The sequence below is a fragment of the Pseudophryne corroboree genome, unplaced genomic scaffold (genome assembly GCF_028390025.1).
Source record: "Pseudophryne corroboree isolate aPseCor3 unplaced genomic scaffold, aPseCor3.hap2 scaffold_403, whole genome shotgun sequence".
In the NCBI taxonomy this organism is placed as follows: domain Eukaryota; kingdom Metazoa; phylum Chordata; class Amphibia; order Anura; family Myobatrachidae; genus Pseudophryne; species Pseudophryne corroboree.
The window spans coordinates 128,987-146,619 of NW_026970043.1; the positions used below are offsets into that span (position 1 = coordinate 128,987).

At 46.3% G+C, this 17,633-nt stretch overlaps 11 non-coding genes and 1 pseudogene across 11 annotated transcripts; 5 read left to right on the top strand and 7 right to left on the bottom strand.

Moving 5' to 3' along the window:
- Positions 1-5,087: 5,087 nt before the first annotated feature.
- Positions 5,088-5,203, bottom strand: LOC135024244 (U5 spliceosomal RNA). The gene has a single exon (XR_010221090.1). It is a non-coding gene; the product is annotated as a U5 spliceosomal RNA (small nuclear RNA).
- A 275-nt stretch (positions 5,204-5,478) lies between these two features.
- On the bottom strand, positions 5,479-5,594 carry LOC135024206 (U5 spliceosomal RNA). The gene has a single exon (XR_010221052.1). It is a non-coding gene; the product is annotated as a U5 spliceosomal RNA (small nuclear RNA).
- Positions 5,595-5,868: 274 nt separating this feature from the next.
- LOC135024239 (U5 spliceosomal RNA) lies at positions 5,869-5,984 on the bottom strand. The gene has a single exon (XR_010221085.1). It is a non-coding gene; the product is annotated as a U5 spliceosomal RNA (small nuclear RNA).
- A 275-nt stretch (positions 5,985-6,259) lies between these two features.
- LOC135024217 (U5 spliceosomal RNA) lies at positions 6,260-6,375 on the bottom strand. The gene has a single exon (XR_010221062.1). It is a non-coding gene; the product is annotated as a U5 spliceosomal RNA (small nuclear RNA).
- A 274-nt stretch (positions 6,376-6,649) lies between these two features.
- On the bottom strand, positions 6,650-6,765 carry LOC135024215 (U5 spliceosomal RNA). Its single transcript, XR_010221060.1, has one exon. It is a non-coding gene; the product is annotated as a U5 spliceosomal RNA (small nuclear RNA).
- A 264-nt stretch (positions 6,766-7,029) lies between these two features.
- LOC135024237 (U5 spliceosomal RNA) lies at positions 7,030-7,145 on the bottom strand. Its single transcript, XR_010221083.1, has one exon. It is a non-coding gene; the product is annotated as a U5 spliceosomal RNA (small nuclear RNA).
- Positions 7,146-7,415: 270 nt separating this feature from the next.
- LOC135024226 (U5 spliceosomal RNA) lies at positions 7,416-7,531 on the bottom strand. The gene has a single exon (XR_010221071.1). It is a non-coding gene; the product is annotated as a U5 spliceosomal RNA (small nuclear RNA).
- A 144-nt stretch (positions 7,532-7,675) lies between these two features.
- On the top strand, positions 7,676-7,803 carry LOC135024195 (U1 spliceosomal RNA; annotated as a pseudogene).
- A 593-nt stretch (positions 7,804-8,396) lies between these two features.
- LOC135024026 (U1 spliceosomal RNA) lies at positions 8,397-8,560 on the top strand. Its single transcript, XR_010220902.1, has one exon. It is a non-coding gene; the product is annotated as a U1 spliceosomal RNA (small nuclear RNA).
- A 152-nt stretch (positions 8,561-8,712) lies between these two features.
- On the top strand, positions 8,713-8,875 carry LOC135024086 (U1 spliceosomal RNA). The gene has a single exon (XR_010220957.1). It is a non-coding gene; the product is annotated as a U1 spliceosomal RNA (small nuclear RNA).
- Positions 8,876-9,550: 675 nt separating this feature from the next.
- Positions 9,551-9,714, top strand: LOC135024021 (U1 spliceosomal RNA). The gene has a single exon (XR_010220897.1). It is a non-coding gene; the product is annotated as a U1 spliceosomal RNA (small nuclear RNA).
- Positions 9,715-9,866: 152 nt separating this feature from the next.
- On the top strand, positions 9,867-10,029 carry LOC135024133 (U1 spliceosomal RNA). Its single transcript, XR_010220994.1, has one exon. It is a non-coding gene; the product is annotated as a U1 spliceosomal RNA (small nuclear RNA).
- Positions 10,030-17,633: the final 7,604 nt, after the last annotated feature.

Genomic DNA, 17,633 nt, shown 5'->3' on the forward strand with positions numbered 1-17,633 from the left:
AAAGCCAAGTCTCTGATTAACACCTTTGTAGGAATGGTTTTTCACCTATTACTGAATTAAACTTGCTTCATTGGAAAGGCATCAAAGATGCATCCTCATTTCAATGTCTACTGAAATAATACAGGTTGACACCAGGAAACGTCACTGCATCCTTGCTGCTTCCTCATGGGGAAGTCTGTTTAATGTGAAAACAAGGTGATATCTAATCAGCACACAGGTAAGGAATTAAGAAAATCTTTCTTTATGGGTGAAGATGTTTCTCACAAATTGTTGTCCCAATGCATCATTGAAATTCAAGATGGAAGATAATTTTCATATATCACTTGTACATTTTGCATTGCTCTTCTGGTGACAATGTAGTTTGTTTTTGTCAATTACCATTTCAGTAATAGGGTAAAGAAAATTAAGTGGATTTTTTAAAGAAAACAATGCTGTCAATATACTATTAAAACAAATTAAAATGATAAAAGTTATTGTACTTTAAGTAAAAATAAAAGTGCCAAAATATCAATCCCAGTTTTTGATTACTTTAATTATAAAAAAAAAAATGCACATAGCAGAGGATAGTTTCGATCAATCGACCTCTGGGTTATGGGCCCAGCATGCTTCCATTGCACTACTCTGCTGCTCATGGAAGTGTCAGAGATCCTGAAGACTAAATTGATTAAAGGCCTGAAAGTACTGGACTATAAGGAAAGACTTACTAGGCTGAATATTTATACACTAGAAAAGAGGTGCCTAAGAGGAGATATTATTAATATCTTCAAATATGTAAAGATACATAACAAAGAGTTATCAGAGGAATTATTTATTAAAAGAACACGTGGTCACTCGCTGCGACTGGAGGAAAGTTCAGAACGCAATGGAGGAAAGGTTTCTTCACTGTTAGGGCAATCAGGATGTGGAATTCCCTGCCAGGGAAGGTGGTAATGGCGGACTCTGTAATTGGATTTAAAAAAGGAATGGATACATTTCTGAATGAAAAAGCTATCCAAGGTTATAATACTTAAAATATCAACATGGTTAATCCGGGGGTAACATGAGTTATAGTAGCTAACTAGTCATAAAACATTATTCAGCAAGTATGTAGAATCATCACAACTTAAAACAGGTTGAACACGATGGGCAATTTGCCTCTATTCAACCTCAAAAACTATGTTACTATATTACTATGTTATTGTAGTATACAGAACACCACAATGCAATGAGCAGTGATAGTGAGCACTGATGAGGATACTAGAACTGACACTGAGCAGCAAGATGCAGCACTGGACTATTAGTAATGTACTGTATTATGCTGAGCAACACAATGCAGCACAAGACAATGAACAGTGATACTGAGCACTGATGAGGATACTACTGAGAACTGACACTGAGCAGGAGAGACACACTACTAGTATTACTGAGCAGCAATAAGTAACCACTGATACTGAGCACTGATATTGAGATTTCCACTGAGAGAACATAGCCACGTCCTCTCCGCTCTCTCTTCAATGCACGAGTAAAAATGGCAGCAACGCGCAGCTCTTTATATGGAATCCGAATCTCGCGAGAATCCGACAGCGGGATGATGACATTTTCCCTTGTTCAGGTTTTCCGAGTCAGGCGGGAACAACCGAGCCTGCCTCGGACCAGTGTAAACCACGTGGAGTTCGTGGGGAATTCGGTTCTCGGAGAACCGAACCCGCTCCTCTCTACCTTATACCCTATCAATTTTTTATTTTCAATCTAAGCCCCTGCAGTTTTCTGTAAGCATCTGCTTCGCTATGATGATCAACAAGTCACAAGGGCAAACACTCAGGGTTTGAGGCGTAGATCTTAGGACCAGCTGCTACAAGCATGGCAGAGGTGTCACTATCACTGGTGACACCCAGAGAGGTGGCGAGGGAGATTGTAATGCAGTGCGCGCAGATAAGCAGTGCAATGGTAAAAAGGAGGCATGGTTTCATAGGTAGGGGCGTGGCCTGGTGGCCTGAATCTACATTTTGTTGCTCCGGGTGTCCCGGGGGTTGGGGGCTGCACCCGGGGACTAGTGTGTGAGCGGTGCTGGCTCCTGCAAAGTGACAGGGCATGGCCACCCAGCATGACGCCTCCCTTCTTGACCATGCTGTAATTGCAGTCGCACTGCAGTTCAGCGTGATCATAAAAAATGGTGTAGGCTCCTGCTGGTGCAGACTGTATGTGCGCGCAGGAAGCCGCCACCATTTTTGTGATCACAGCGGCTGAATGTGATGTCATACAGTCGCTGTGACCACGCCCCCTGTGTCTCCTCCGTTGCAGACCCCATTTTGAAGCCTTGCCCCCGCACCGCTCCATCCCTGACTTGGAAATGGAGTGTTGCTGACCCACCTCTCCCCCCCTTCCCCGCCCCGATTGACAGGCAGAGGCGATCACATTCTCTGCGGGGTGCCGCAGAAAATGCAGGCACATGCGTATGCTCTTAGCAATTTTTGCAGTTGGATCGCTTATTGTGATTGCAATCCAACCTGAATCAGGCCCTATTACCTATCACAATGCGCTGCGGGCAGTACAAAATTGGGTTAATATAGGAGAAAAACCCCCAGACCTGTGCTCCTTAACTGTACCTGGTGGCTAGTGGAGCGGCTGCCCAGTAATCAGTGTCCACCGCAGTGCGCACACGGCCCACCCCCTACGGCCTCGCTCCCCTTCAGCAGCGGCCTCGTGATCCGGAAGGGTGGTGTGTGTGTGACTGACCTTAGGATGAAACCGGAGCCTCCGCTGCAGTGACCCAGCAACCAGGGCACGGGAGTATACAGCGCCGCTGGGAGTGATGAAGCTGCAGTAAAGATGTCTATTAGACCTAGCCTGCTGCAGCCCTTGTAGATTCTCATAAAACAAGTTCTTCTTTTCTTGTCAAAATTAATAGCTAAGAATAGGCTGCCTGAGGCAGGCCCCTGTTAATTGGCCTGCTACTGAAGGCACCAACTACAAACTGAGCTCCCTGTTCATGGAAGCGGGGTTATAGAGGAGAATGCACTGAGCTTCTTGGGAACAGTCAAAAGCTTTGAGCCGGTTGGTGCCTCAGATCAAGATCCTACTCTACACCCCAATGTGAATCCTTGTGGAGTCCAGTGTACCCCACAGAAGAAATTAATGTGTCACACCCATTGGCAGCAACCTTAGAATAGCTGCTGACGGGCACAATTGAGAAAGGAAGGGGGGGGGGGGACATTTGAATCCAGCACATAGATGCAATTCAAATATGTAATTCGTACCTTCCTATTTTAAAATATAATGGATGAACCTCACCCTGTGAGAACAATCTTCATGATCAAGAGATCTCATATGCAAAATAAATATGAGTTGGGATAGGGCTGGGGAGGGCTGCTCGGGCAGCACCTCCCCCGTCAAGTTAAGGAGATTCAACTGAGGAAGCACAAGGGAACTCTCATCTGGGGACAACAACTGCAGGGAGACCACATCTTTTCAGATGAACATGGGAGGGCGGAAGGCTGCCTAATACTGAAGCACCATATGCAACAACTAGTACAAGCATTCCTGGGGGAAGGTCTGCAGCAGACGGATTTGCATACGGTGATGTTATCCAAGCAGTGGGCCAAAGTTGACTGGAACCCTCATCTGCATATGAAAAGAGAAAAGGGGCATGCAGGGCATGGCGGCCTTTTGCAGTGCTTGGATGACCCCTAGTTCACATTAAACACCCCCACCCTCCTTTGGTGTGGGGCTCATGTTGGCCATGCCCCATCCCCTGAAGCATTCAAGCTGATTTCTTGCAGCAGCTGGGCACTGTAACAGCTCCAGAGCTGTTCTGTAAGGCAAGTAAAAGGGTGTGGGCCCTGCAGCACCACCTGTAGTTCGCATTGTGCGTTGGAAGGCACAAAGTAAGCAGACGGGAGGAGAAGTCAGGATAGTGCGCAAGGGCATTCTTTTCTCTTAGTCCGTAGAGGATGCTGGGGTCACATTAAGAACCATGGGGTATAGACGGGATCCGCAAGATACATGGGCACTTTAAGACTTTCAAAGGGTGTGAACTGGCTCCTCCCTCTATGCCCCTCCTCCAGACTCCAGTTATAGGAACTGTGCCCAGGGAGACGGACATTTCGAGGAAAGGATTTATTGTTAAACTAAGGTGAGCATCTTACCAGCTCACACCTTAAACATGCCGCAGAACGTGGCATTCAACAGAACACAAGCCAACGGCATGAACAATTGCAGCAAAAAGCTGACCAGAACCATAACACAACATGTGTATAACCACAAGTAATAACTGCAGACACAGTATGGACTGGGACGGGTGCCCAGCATCCTCTACAGACTAAGAGAAAAGGATTTACCGGTAGGTATTAAAATCCTATTTTCTCATACGACCTAGAGGATGCTGGGGTCACATTAAGAACCATGGGGTTATACCAAAGCTCTTGAACGGGTGGGAGAGTGCGTACGACTCTGCAGCACCGAATGACCCAACTTAAGGTTATCATCAGCCAAGGTATCAAACTTGTAAAACTTAGCAAAAGTGTTTACTAAATAGCTGCTCGGCAAAGTTGCAATGCCGAGACTCCCCGACCAGCTGCCAAGGATGAACCCACCTTTCTAGTAGAATGGGTCTTCACCTACTTCAGTAACGGCAATCCTGCCGTGGAACGAGCATGCTGAATCTTACCACAGATCCAGCGCATAATGGTCTGCATGGAAGCAGGACACCAAATCCTGTTGGGAGCATACAGGACAAACAGAGCCTCTGTTTTCCTAATCTGAACCGTTCTGGTGACATACATTTTCAAAGTTCTGACCACAGCCAGAGACTTTGACTCAACGAAGGTGTCAGTGGCCAAAGGCACCATGTGGAAAGATGAACCACCTTCGGCAGAAATTGTTGACGTGTCCTCAATTCTGCTCTATCTTCATGAAAGATCAAATAAAGGCTCTTGTGATACTGCATGGTTTGTACTGTTTTCCATGTGCTCCCAGACCTTTAAGCAAGTAGCATGGTCAAGAAAGTTCTGTTTGAAAAGAAACAACATTTACTGTCATTGTTATGCAAATAAACTTACATTAAAGCTAACAAGAAAGCACACTCGTTCTGTCTTTAAACTGATAAAAGAAACCCCAATAATATGGGGCATGCAAAAATTGAGATAAAACTCAGTTTTGCTCCTCTCCACGGAAATCTTTAATAAAAGGCGAAATATTTGTTAGTTCTGAAGAGAAACCAGAGCATGACCAAGATTCCACCTGTCGCCTGAGTGCCATGCCAGCAGTTCTCATTCAGCTGAAAGTGAGCACCCAATTTGAATGAAAGAAAGCAGATTTCTCACCAGGCTTCCCCTTGCTATAAACATGGTTTGTACTCTTTTCCATGTGCTCCCAGATCTTTCAAGCAATTAGTGTGGTCAAGAAAGTTCTGTTTGAAAAGAAACAAACATTTACTGTCATTTCTATGCAAATGAGCTTACATTAAAGCACACTCGTTCTATCTTTAAACCGATAAAATAAAACCCCAATAAGATGGGGCATGCAAAAATTGAGATAAAACTCAGTTTTGCTCCTCTCCACGGAAATCTTTAGTAAAAGGCGAAAGATTTGTTCGTTCTGAAGAGAAACCAGAACATGACCAAGATTCCACCTGTCGCCTGAGTGCCATGCCAGCAGTCCTCATTCAGCTCAAAGTGAGCACCCAATTTGAAAGAAAGAAAGCAGATTTCTCACCAGGCTTCCCCTTGCTATAAACATGGTTTGTACTCTTTTCCATGTGCTCCCAGATCTTTCAAGCAATTAGTATAGTCAAGAAAGTTCTGTTTGAAAAGAAACAAACATTTACTGTCATTTCTATGCAAATGAGCTTACATTAAAGCACACTCGTTCTATCTTTAAACCGATAAAAGAAACCCCAATAAGACGGAGCATGCAAAAATTGAGATAAAACTCAGTTTTGCTCCTCTCCACGGAAATCTTTAATAAAAGGCGAAAGATCTGTTCGTTTTGAAGAGAAACCAGAGCATGACCAAGATTCCACCTGTCGCCTGAGTGCCATGCCAGCAATCCTCATTCAGCTCAAAGTGAGCACCCAATTTGAAAGAAAGAAAGCAGATTTCTCACCAGGCTTCCCCTTGCTATAAACATGGTTTGTACTCTTTTCCATGTGCTCCCAGATCTTTCAAGCAATTAGTGTGGTCAAGAAAGTTCTGTTTGAAAAGAAACAAACATTTACTGTCATTTCTATGCAAATGAGCTTACATTAAAGCACACTCGTTCTATCTTTAAACCGATAAAATAAAATCCCAATAAGATGGGGCATGCAAAAATTGAGATAAAACTCAGTTTTGCTCCTCTCCACGGAAATCTTTAGTAAAAGGCGAAAGATTTGTTCGTTCTGAAGAGAAACCAGAACATGACCAAGATTCCACCTGTCGCCTGAGTGCCATGCCAGCAGTCCTCATTCAGCTCAAAGTGAGCACCCAATTTGAAAGAAAGAAAGCAGATTTCTCACCAGGCTTCCCCTTGCTGTAAACATGGTTTGTACTCTTTTCCATGTGCTCCCAGATCTTTCAAGCATTTAGTATAGTCAAGAAAGTTCTGTTTGAAAAGAAACAAACATTTACTGTCATTTCTATGCAAATGAGCTTACATTAAAGCACACTCGTTCTATCTTTAAACCGATAAAAGAAACCCCAATAAGACGGAGCATGCAAAAATTGAGATAAAACTCAGTTTTGCTCCTCTCCACGGAAATCTTTAGTAAAAGGCGAAAGATCTGTTCGTTTTGAAGAGAAACCAGAGTATGACTAAGATTCCACCTGTCGCCTGAGTGCCATGCCAGCAGTCCTCATTCAGCGCAAAGTGAGCACCCAATTTGAAAGAAAGAAAGCAGATTTCTCACCAGGCTTCCCCTTGCTATAAGCATGGTTTGTACTCTTTTCCATGTGCTCCCAGATCTTTCAAGCAATTAGAATGGTCAAGAAAGTTCTGCTTGAAAAGAAACAGACATTTATAGTCATTGTTATGCAAATAAACTTACATTAAAGCTAACAAGAAACTGATAAAAGAAACCCCAATAATATGGGGCATGCAAAAATTGAGATAAAACTCAGTTTTGCTCCTCTCCACAGAAATCTTTAATAAAAGGCGAAAGATTTGTTCGTTCTGAAGAGAAACCAGAGCATGACCAAGATTCCACCTGTCGCCTAAATGCTGTGCCAGCAGTCCTCATTCAGATCAAAGTGAGCGCCCAACTTGAAAGTAAGCAGATTTCTCACCTGGCTTCTCCTTGCTATAAGCATGGTTTGTACTGTATTCCATGTGCTCCCAGATCTTTCAAGCAAGTAGCATGGTCAAGAAAGTTCTGTTTGAAAAGAAACAAACATTTACTGTCATTTCTATGCAAATGAGCTTACATTAAAGCACACTCATTCTATCTTTAAACCGATAAAAGAAACCCCAAAAAGATGGGGCATGCAAAAATTGAGATAAAACTCGGTTTTGCTCCTCTCCACGGAAATCTTTAATAAAAGGCGAAAGATTTGTTCGTTCTGAAGAGAAACCAGAGCATGACCAAGATTTTTATCTGAAAATATGTGTTCTCCCTGCAGTTGTTGTCCCCAGATGAGAGTTCCCTTGTGCTGCCTCAGTTGAATCTCCTTTACTTGACAGAGATGTGCCTGAGCAGCGGCCCTCCCCAGCCCTATCCCAAATCATACTTATTTTGCATAGGAGATACCATGGTCATGAAGATTGTTCTCCCAGGGTGAGGTTCATTCATTGCATTCTGGGAATGCTGACCCCTGTGATTTTCCCAAATGTGGGAAACTCGCTTTTATACCCTTGTGCACTATCCTGACTTCTCCTCCTGTCTGCTTACTTTGTGCCTTCCAATGCACAATGCAAACTACAGGTAGTGCTGCAGGGCCCACACCCTTTTACTTGCCTTACAGAGCAGCTCTGGAGCTGATACAGTGCCAAGCTGCTGCAAGAAATCAGCTTGAATGCTTCAGGGGATGGGGCATGGCCAACATGAGCCCCACACCGAAGGAGGGTGGGGGTGTTTAATGCGAACTAAGGGTCATCCAAGCGCCGCAAAAGGCCGCCATGCCCTGCATACCCCTTTTCTCTTTTCATATGCAGATGAGGGTTCCAGCCAACTTTGGCCCACTGCTTGGATGACATCACCGTATGCAAATCCGTCTTCTGCAGAACTTCCCCCAGGAATGCTTGCACTAGTTGTTGCATTTGGTTTGTTGTTTGGGGGTGCTTCAGTATTAGGCAGCCTTCTGCCCTCCCATGTTCATCTGAAAATATGTGTTCTCCCTGCAGTTGTTGTCCCCAGATGAGAGTTCCCTTGTGCTGCCTCAGTTGAATCTCCTTTACTTGACAGAGATGTGCATGAGCAGCGGCCCTCCCCAGCCCTATCCCAAATCATACTTATTTTGCATAGGAGATACCATGGTCATGAAGATTGTTCTCCCAGGGTGAGGTTCATTCATTGCATTTTGGGTATGCTGACCCCTGTGATTTACCCAAATGTGGGAAACTCGACTGCATTATTTGTGGTAGTGGGGGACTGTGTTTGTGCTTTCCTCTGGTCAGCTCTGTTAAAACTCAGATTTCTTTGTCTCAGATTTTCCTCTAGCCTTGTTCTTCTTTCGAGAGTTCCCTTGTGCTGCCTCAGGTGGATCTCCTTCACTTGACAGGGGGGTGCCCGAGCAGCGACCCTCCCCAGCTCTAGCCCAACTCCTACTTACCTGCCAGGTGAGATACTATGATCAGGAAGGTGCTTCTCCCAGGGCAAGGCTCACCCATTGCACTCTGGGTGTGCTGCTCCTACGATTTCCCCAAATGTGGGACACTTGACTGCATAATTTGTGTTTCCTCTGGTCGGCTCTCGTATAATTCAGATCTCTTTGTCTCAGGTCTTTCTCCAGCCTAGTTTGCTGTCTGTTTCCACTTCTTTTATCTTGAGCCCCTCCCTTCTATACCCTTGTGCACTATCCTGACTTCTCCTCCCGTCTGCTTACTTTGTGCCTTCCAATGCACAATGCAAACTACAGGTAGTGCTGCAGGGCCCACACAATCTTTTACTTGCCTTAAAGAGCAGCTCTGGAGCTGTTACAGTGCCCAGCTGCTGCAAGAAATCAGCTTGAATGCTTCAGGGGATGGGGCATGGCCAACATGAGCCCCACACCAAAGGTGGGTGGGGGTGTTTAATGCGAACTAGGGGTAATCCAAGCACCGCAAAAGGCCGCCATGCCCTGCACGCCCCTTTTCTCTTTTCATATGCAGATGAGGGTTGAAGCCAACTTTGACCCACTGCTTGGATGACATCACCATATGCAAATCCATCTGCTGCAGGCCATCCCCCAGGAATGCTTGCACTAGTTGTTGCATTTGGTTTGTTGTTTGGGGGTGCTTCAGTATTAGGCAGCCTTCTGCCCTCCCATGTTCATCTGAAAATATGTGTTCTCCCTGCAGTTGTTGTCCCCAGATGAGAGTTCCCTTGTGCTGCCTCAGTTGAATCTCCTTTACTTGACAGAGATGTGCCTGAGCAGCGGCCCTCCCAGCCCTATCCCAAATCATACTTATTTTGCATAGGAGACACCATGGTCATGAAGATTGTTCACCCAGGGTGAGGTTCATTCATTGCATTCTGGGTATGCTGACCCCTGTGATTTCCCCAAATGTGGGAAACTCGCCTGCATTTTTTGTGGTAGTGGGGGACTGTGTTTGTGTTTTCCTCTGGTCAGCTCTGGTAAAAGTCAGATTTCTTTGTCTCATATATTCCTCTAGCCTTGTTCTTCTTTCGAGAGTTCCCTTGTGCTGCCTCAGTTGGATCTCCTTCACTTGACAGGGGGGTGCCCGAGCAGTGACCCTCCCCAGCTCTAGCCCAACTCCTACTTACCTGCCAGGTGAGATACTATGATCATGAAGGTGCTTCTCCCAGGGCAAGGCTCACCCATTGCACTCTGGGTGTGCTGCTCCTGTGATTTCCCCAAATGTGGGAAACTTGATTGCATAATTTGTGTTTCCCCTGGTCGGCTCTCGTATAATTCAGATCTCTTTGTCTCAGGTCTCTCTCCAGCCTAGTTTGCTGTCTGTTTCCACTTCTCTTTTCTGGAGCCACTCCCTTCTATGCCCTTGCGCACTATCCTGACTTCTCCCGTCTGCTTACTTTGTGCCTTCCAACGCACAATGCGAACTACAGGTAGTGCTGCAGGGCCCACACCCTTTTAGTTGCCTTACAGAGCAGCTCTGGAGCTGTTACAGTGCCCAGCTGCTGCAAGAAATCAGCTTGAATGCTTCAGGGGCTGGGGCATAGCCAACATGAGCCCCACACCAAAGGAGGGTGGGGGTGTTTAATGCGAACTAGGGGTCATCCAAGCACCGCAAAAGGCCGCCATGCCCTGCATGCCCCTTTTCTCTTTTCATATGCAGATGAGGGTTCCAGCCAACTTTGGCCCACTGCTTGGATGACATCACCGTATGCAAATCCGTCTGCTGCAGACCTTCCCCCAGGAATGCTTGTACTAGTTGTTGCATATGGTTTGATATTTGATGGTGCTTCAGTATTAGGCAGCCTTCCGCCCTCCCATGTTCATCTGAAAAGATGTGGTCTCCCTGCAGTTGTTGTCCCCAGACGAGAGTTCCCTTGTGCTTCCTCAGTTGAATCTCCTTAACTTGATGGGGGAGGGGCTGCCCGAGCAGCCACCCTCCCCAGCCCTATCCCAACTCATACTTATTTTGCATATGAGATCTCTTGATCATGAAGATTGTTCTCACAGGGTGAAGTTCATCCATTATATTTTAAAATAGGAAGGTACAAATTACATATTTGAATTGCATCTATGTGCTGGATTCAAATGTCCCCCCCCCCCTTCCTTTCTCAATTGTGCCCATCAGCAGCTATTCTAAGGTTGCTGCCAATGGGTGTGACACATTAATTTCTTCTGTGGGGTACACAGGACTCCACAAGGATTCACATTGGGGTGTAGAGTAGGATCTTGATCTGAGGCACCAACCGACTCAAAGCTTTTGACTGTTCCCAAGATGCTCAGCGCATCCTCCTCTATAACCCCGCTTCCATGAACAGGGAGCTCAGTTTGTAGTTGGTGCCTTCAGTAGCAGGCCACTTAACAGGGGCCTGCCTCAGGAAGCCAATTCTTAGCTATTCATTTTGACAAGAAAAGAAGAACTTGTTTTATGAGAATCTACAAGGGCTGCAGCAGGCTAGGTCTAATAGACATCTTTACTGCAGCTTCATCACTCCCAGCGGCGCTGTATACTCCCGTGCCCTGGTTGCTGGGTCACTGCAGCGGAGGCTCCGGTTTCTTCCTAAGGACAGTCACACACACACCGCCCTTCCGGATCACGAGGCCGCTGATGAAGAGGAGCGTGGCCGTAGGGGGTGGACCGTGTGCGCACTGGCGTGGACACTGATTACTGGGCAGCCGCTCCACTAGCCACCAGGTACAGTTAAGGAGCACAGGTCTGGGGGTTTTTCTCCTATATTAAACCAATTTTGTACTGCCCGCAGCGCATTGTGATAGGTAATAGGGCCTGATTCAGGTTGGATTGCAATCACAATAAGTGATCCAACTGCAAAAATTGCTAAGAGCATACGCATGTGCCTGCATTTTCTGCGGCACCCCGCAGAGAATGCGATCGCCTCTGCCTGTCAATCGGGGCAGGGGGGGAGAGGGGGGTCAGCAACACTCCATTTCCAAGTCAGGGATGGAGCGGTGCGGGGGCAAGGCTTCAAAATGGGGTCTGCAATGGAGGAGACACAGGGGGCGTGGTCACAGCAGCTGTATGACATCACATTCAGCCGCTGTGATCACAAAAATGGTGGCGGCTTCCTGCGCGCACATACAGTCTGCACCAGCAGGAGGCTACACCATTTTTTATGATCACGCTGAACTGCAGTGCGACTGCAATTACAGCATGGTCAAGAAGGGAGGCGTCATGCTGGGTGGCCATAAGAGATGAGCGGGTTCGGTTCATCGGAATCCGAACCCGCCCGAACTTCACCCTTTTTTGCTCGGGTCCGAGCAGACTCGGATCCTCTCGCCTTGCTCGGTTAACCCGAGCGCGCCCGAACGTCATCATCCCGCTGTAGGATTCTCACGAGACTTGGATTCTATATAAGGAGCCGCGCGTCGCCGCCATTTTCACACGTGCATTGAGATTGATAGGGAGAGGACGTGGCTGGCGTCCTCTCCGTTTAGATTAGAAGATAGAGACGAGTGACATTTGATTTACTACTAATTTGGGGAGCAGTTGAACTTGTCAGGAGTACTCAGTAGTGCAGAGTTTTGCTGATAGTGACCACCAGTTTTATTATTTATAATCCGTTCTCTGCCTGAAAAAAAACGATACACATACCATATCTGTGCTCAGCCTCAGTGTGCTGCATTATATATTATCTATGTATATCTGACTGTGCTGAGTGCTCACTGCTCACACAGCTTAATTGTGGGGGAGACTGGGGAGCAGTTATAGCAGGAGTACAGTGCACACTTTTGCTGCCAGTGTGACCACCAGTATATTGTCTGCCTGAAAAAGTTAAACACTCCTGTGGTGTTTTTTTTTTATTCTATAAATGCATTCTGCTGACAGTGTCCAGCAGGTCCGTCATACATATATTATATAAATATTTACCTGCAGTAGTGTTATATATTTTTTTTCATCTTTATCATCTCTATATTAGCAGACGCAGTACGGTAGTCCACGGCTGTGGCTATCTCTGTGTCGTCAGTGCTCGTCCATAATTGTATACCTACCTACCTGTGGTGGTTTTTTTTTTTCTATCTTCTTCATACTAGTAGTTTAGGAGTCTACTGACAGTGTCCACCAGGTCCATCATTATATTATATACCTACAGTAGTAATATATTTATTATATTATCTATACTAGCAGACGCAGTACGGTAGTCCACGGCTGTGGCTATCTCTGTGTCGTCAGTGCTCGTCCATAATTGTATACCTACCTACCTGTGGTGGGTTTTTTTTTTTATCTTCTTCATACTAGTAGTTTAGCAGTCTGCTGACAGTGTCCACCAGGTCCGTCATTATATTATATACCTACAGTAGTAATATATTTATTATATTATCTATACTAGCAGATGCAGTACGGTAGTCCACGGCTGTACCTACCTCTGTGTCGTCAGTGCTCGTCCATAATTGTATACCTACCTGTGGTGGGGTTTTTTTTTCTATCTTCTTCATACTAGTAGTTTAGGAGTCTGCTGACAGTGTCCACCAGGTCCGTCATTATATTATATACCTACAGTAGTAATATATTTAGTATATTATCTATACTAGCAGACGCAGTACGGTAGTCCACGGCTGTACCTACCTCTGTGTCGTCACTCGTCCATAATTGTATACCTAACTGTGGTGGGTTTTTTTTTCTATCTTCTTCATACTAGTAGTTTAGCAGTCTGCTGACAGTGTCCACCAGGTCCGTCATTATATTATATATACCTACAGTAGTTATATATATTTTTTTTTATATCATTAATTATCATCTCTATACTAGCAGACGCAGTACGGTAGGCCACGGCTGTGGCTATCTCTGTGTCGTCAGTGCTCGTCCATAATTGTATACCTACCTACCTGTGGTGGAAGTTTTTTTCTATCTTCTTCATACTAGTAGTTTAGCAGTCTGCTGACAGTGTCCACCAGGTCCGTCATTATATTATATATACCTACAGTAGTTATATATATATTTTTTTTTATATCATTAATTATCATCTCTATACTAGCAGACGCAGTACGGTAGTCCACGGCTGTAGCTACCTCTGTGTCGTCAGTCACTCGTCATCCATAAGTATACTAGTATCCATCCATCTCCATTGTTTACCTGAGGTGCCTTTTAGTTGTGCCTATTAAAATATGGAGAACAAAAATGTTGAGGTTCCAAAAATAGGGAAAGATCAAGATCCACTTCCACCTCGTGCTGAAGCTGCTGCCACTAGTCATGGCCGAGACGATGAAATTCCATCAACGTCGTCTGCCAAGGCCGATGCCCAATGTCATAGTACAGAGCATGTAAAATCCAAAACACAAAAGATCAGTAAAAAAATGACTCAAAAATCTAAATAAAAATCGTCGGAGGAGAAGCGTAAACTTGCCAATATGCCATTTACCACACGGAGTGGCAAGGAACGGCTGAGGCCCTGGCCTATCTTCATGGCTAGTGGTTCAGCTTCACATGAGGATGGAAGCACTCAGCCTCTCGCTAGAAAAATGAAAAGACTTAAGCTGGCAAAAGCACAGCAAAGAACTGTGCGTTCTTCAAAATCACAAATCCACAAGGAGAGTCCAATTGTGTCGGTTGCGATGCCTGACCTTCCCAACACTGGACGTGAAGAGCATGCACCTTCCACCATTTGCACACCCCCTGCAAGTGCTGGAAGGAGCACCCGCAGTCCAGTTCCTGATAGTCAGATTGAAGATGTCAGTGTTGAAGTACACCAGGATGAGGAGAATATGGGTGTTGCTGGCGCTGGGGAGGAAATTGACAAGGAGGATTCTGATGGTGAGGTGGTTTGTTTAAGTCAGGCACCCGGCGAGACACCTGTTGTCCGTGGGAGGAATATGGCCATTGACATGCCTGGTGAAAATACCAAAAAAATCAGCTCTTCGGTGTGGAAGTATTTCAACAGAAATGCGGACAACAGGTGTCAAGCTGTGTGTTGCCTTTGTCAAGCTGTAATAAGTAGGGGTAAGGACGTTAACCACCTCGGAACATCCTCCCTTATACGTCACCTGCAGCGCATTCATCATAAGTCAGTGACAAGTTCAAAAACTTTGGGCGACAGCGGAAGCAGTCCACTGACCAGTAAATCCCTTCCTCTTGTAACCAAGCTCACGCAAACCACCCCACCAACTCCCTCAGTGTCAATTTCCTCCTTCCCCAGGAATGCCAATAGTCCTGCAGGCCATGTCACTGGCAATTCTGACGAGTTCTCTCCTGCCTGGGATTCCTCCGATGCATCCTTGAGTGTAACGCCTACTGCTGCTGGCGCTGCTGTTGTTGCTGCTGGGAGTCGATGGTCATCCCAGAGGGGAAGTCGTAAGACCACTTTTACTACTTCCACCAAGCAATTGACTGTCCAACAGTCCTTTGCGAGGAAGATGAAATATCACAGCAGTCATCCTGCTGCAAAGCGGATAACTGAGGCCTTGGCATCCTGGGCAGTGAGAAACGTGGTTCCGGTATCCATCATTACTTCAGAGCCAACTATAGACTTGATTGAGGTACTGTGTCCCCGGTACCAAATACTATCTAGGTTCCATTTCTCTAGGCAGGCGATACCGAAAATGTACACAGACCTCAGAAAAAGACTCACCAGTGTCCTAAAAAATGCAGTTGTACCCAATGTCCACTTAACCACGGACATGTGGACAAGTGGAGCAGGGCAGACTCAGGACTATATGACTGTGACAGCCCACTGGGTAGATGTATTGACTCCCGCCGCAAGAACAGCAGCGGCGGCACCAGTAGCAGCATCTCGCAAACGCCAACTCTTTCCTAGGCAGGCTACGCTTTGTATCACCGCTTTCCAGAATACGCACACAGATGAAAACCTCTTACGGCAACTGAGGAAGATCATCACAGAATGGCTTACCCCAATTGGACTCTCCTGTGGATTTGTGGCATCGGACAACGCCAGCAATATTGTGCGTGCATTATATCTGGGCAAATTCCAGCACGTCCCATGTTTTGCACATACCTTGAATTTGGTGGTGCAGAATTATTTAAAAAACGACAGGGGCGTGCAAGAGATGCTGTCGGTGGCCACAAGAATTGCGGGACACTTTCGGCGTACAGGCACCACGTACAGAAGACTGGAGCAACACCAAAAACGCCTGAACCTGCCCTGCCATCATCTGAAGCAAGAAGTGGAAACGAGGTGGAATTCAACCCTCTATATGCTTCAGAGGATGGAGGAGCAGCAAAAGGCCATTCAAGCCTATACATCTGACCACGATATAGGAGGTGGAATGCACCTGTCTCAAGCGCAGTGGAGAATGATTTCAACGTTGTGCAAGGTTCTGCAACCTTTGAACTTGCCACACGTGAAGTCAGTTCAGACACTGCCAGCCTGAGTCAGGTCATTCCCGTCATCAGGCTTTTGCAGAAGAAGCTGGAGACATTGAAGGAGGAGCTAAGACAGAGCGATTCCGCTAGGCATGTGGGACTTGTGGATGGAGCCCTTCATTCGCTTAACCAGGATTCACGGGTGGTCAATCTGTTGAAATCAGAGCACTACATTTTGGCCACCGTGCTCGATCCTAGATTTAAAACCTACGTTGTATCTCTCTTTCCGGCAGACACAAGTCTGCAGGGGTTCAAAGACCTGCTGGTGAGAAAATTATCAAGTCAAGCGGAACTTGATCGGTCAACAGCTCCTCCTTCACAGTCTCCCGCAATTGGGGGTGCGAGGAAAAGGCTCAGAATTCCGAGCCCACCCGCTGGCGGTGATGCAGGGCAGTCTGGAGCGACTGCTGATGCTGACATCTGGTCCGGACTGAAGGACCTGCCAACGATTACGGACATGTCGTCTACTGTCACTGCATATGATTCTCTCACCATTGAAAGAATGGTGGAGGATTATATGAGTGACCGCATCCAAGTAGGCACGTCAGACAGTCCGTACGTATACTGGCAGGAAAAAGAGGCAATTTGGAGGCCCTTGCACAAACTGGCTTTATTCTACCTAAGTTGCCCTCCCACAAGTGTGTACTCCGAAAGAGTGTTTAGTGCCGCCGCTCACCTTGTCAGCAATCGGCGTACGAGGTTACTTCCAGAAAATGTGGAGAAGATGATGTTCATTAAAATGAATTATAATCAATTGCTCCGTGGAGACATTGACCAGCAGCAATTGCCTCCACAAAGTATACAGGGAGCTGAGATGGTGGATTCCAGTGGGGACGAATTGATAATCTGTGAGGAGGGGGATGTACACGGTGATGAATCGGAGGATGATGATGAGGTGGACATCTTGCCTCTATAGAGCCAGTTTGTGCAAGGAGAGATTTATTGCTTCTTTTTTGGTGGGGGTCCAAACCAACCCGTCATTTCAGTCACAGTCGTGTGGCAGACCCTGTCACTGAAATGATGGGTTGGTTAAAGTGTGCATGTCCTGTTTATACAACATAAGGGTGGGTGGGAGGGCCCAAGGCAATTCCACCTTGCACCTCTTTTTTCTTTTATTTTTCTTTGCGTCATGTGCTGTTTGGGGAGTGTTTTTTGGAAGGGCCATCCTGCGTGACACTGCAGTGCCACTCCTAGATGGGCCAGGTGTTTGTGTCGGCCACTTGGGTCGCTGAGCTTAGTCACACAGCTACCTCATTGCGCCTCTTTTTTTCTTTGCGTCATGTGCTGTTTGGGGAGTGTTTTTTGGAAGGGCCATCCTGCGTGACACTGCAGTGACACTCCTAGATGGGCCAGGTGTTTGTGTCGTCCACTTGGGTCGCTGAGCTTAGTCACACAGCTACCTCATTGCGCCACTTTTTTTCTTTGCATCATGTGCTGTTTGGGGAGTGTTTTTTGGAAGGGCCATCCTGCGTGACACTGCAGTGCCACTCCTAGATGGGCCAGGTGTTTGTGTCGGCCACTTGGGTCGCTGAGCTTAGTCACACAGCTACCTCATT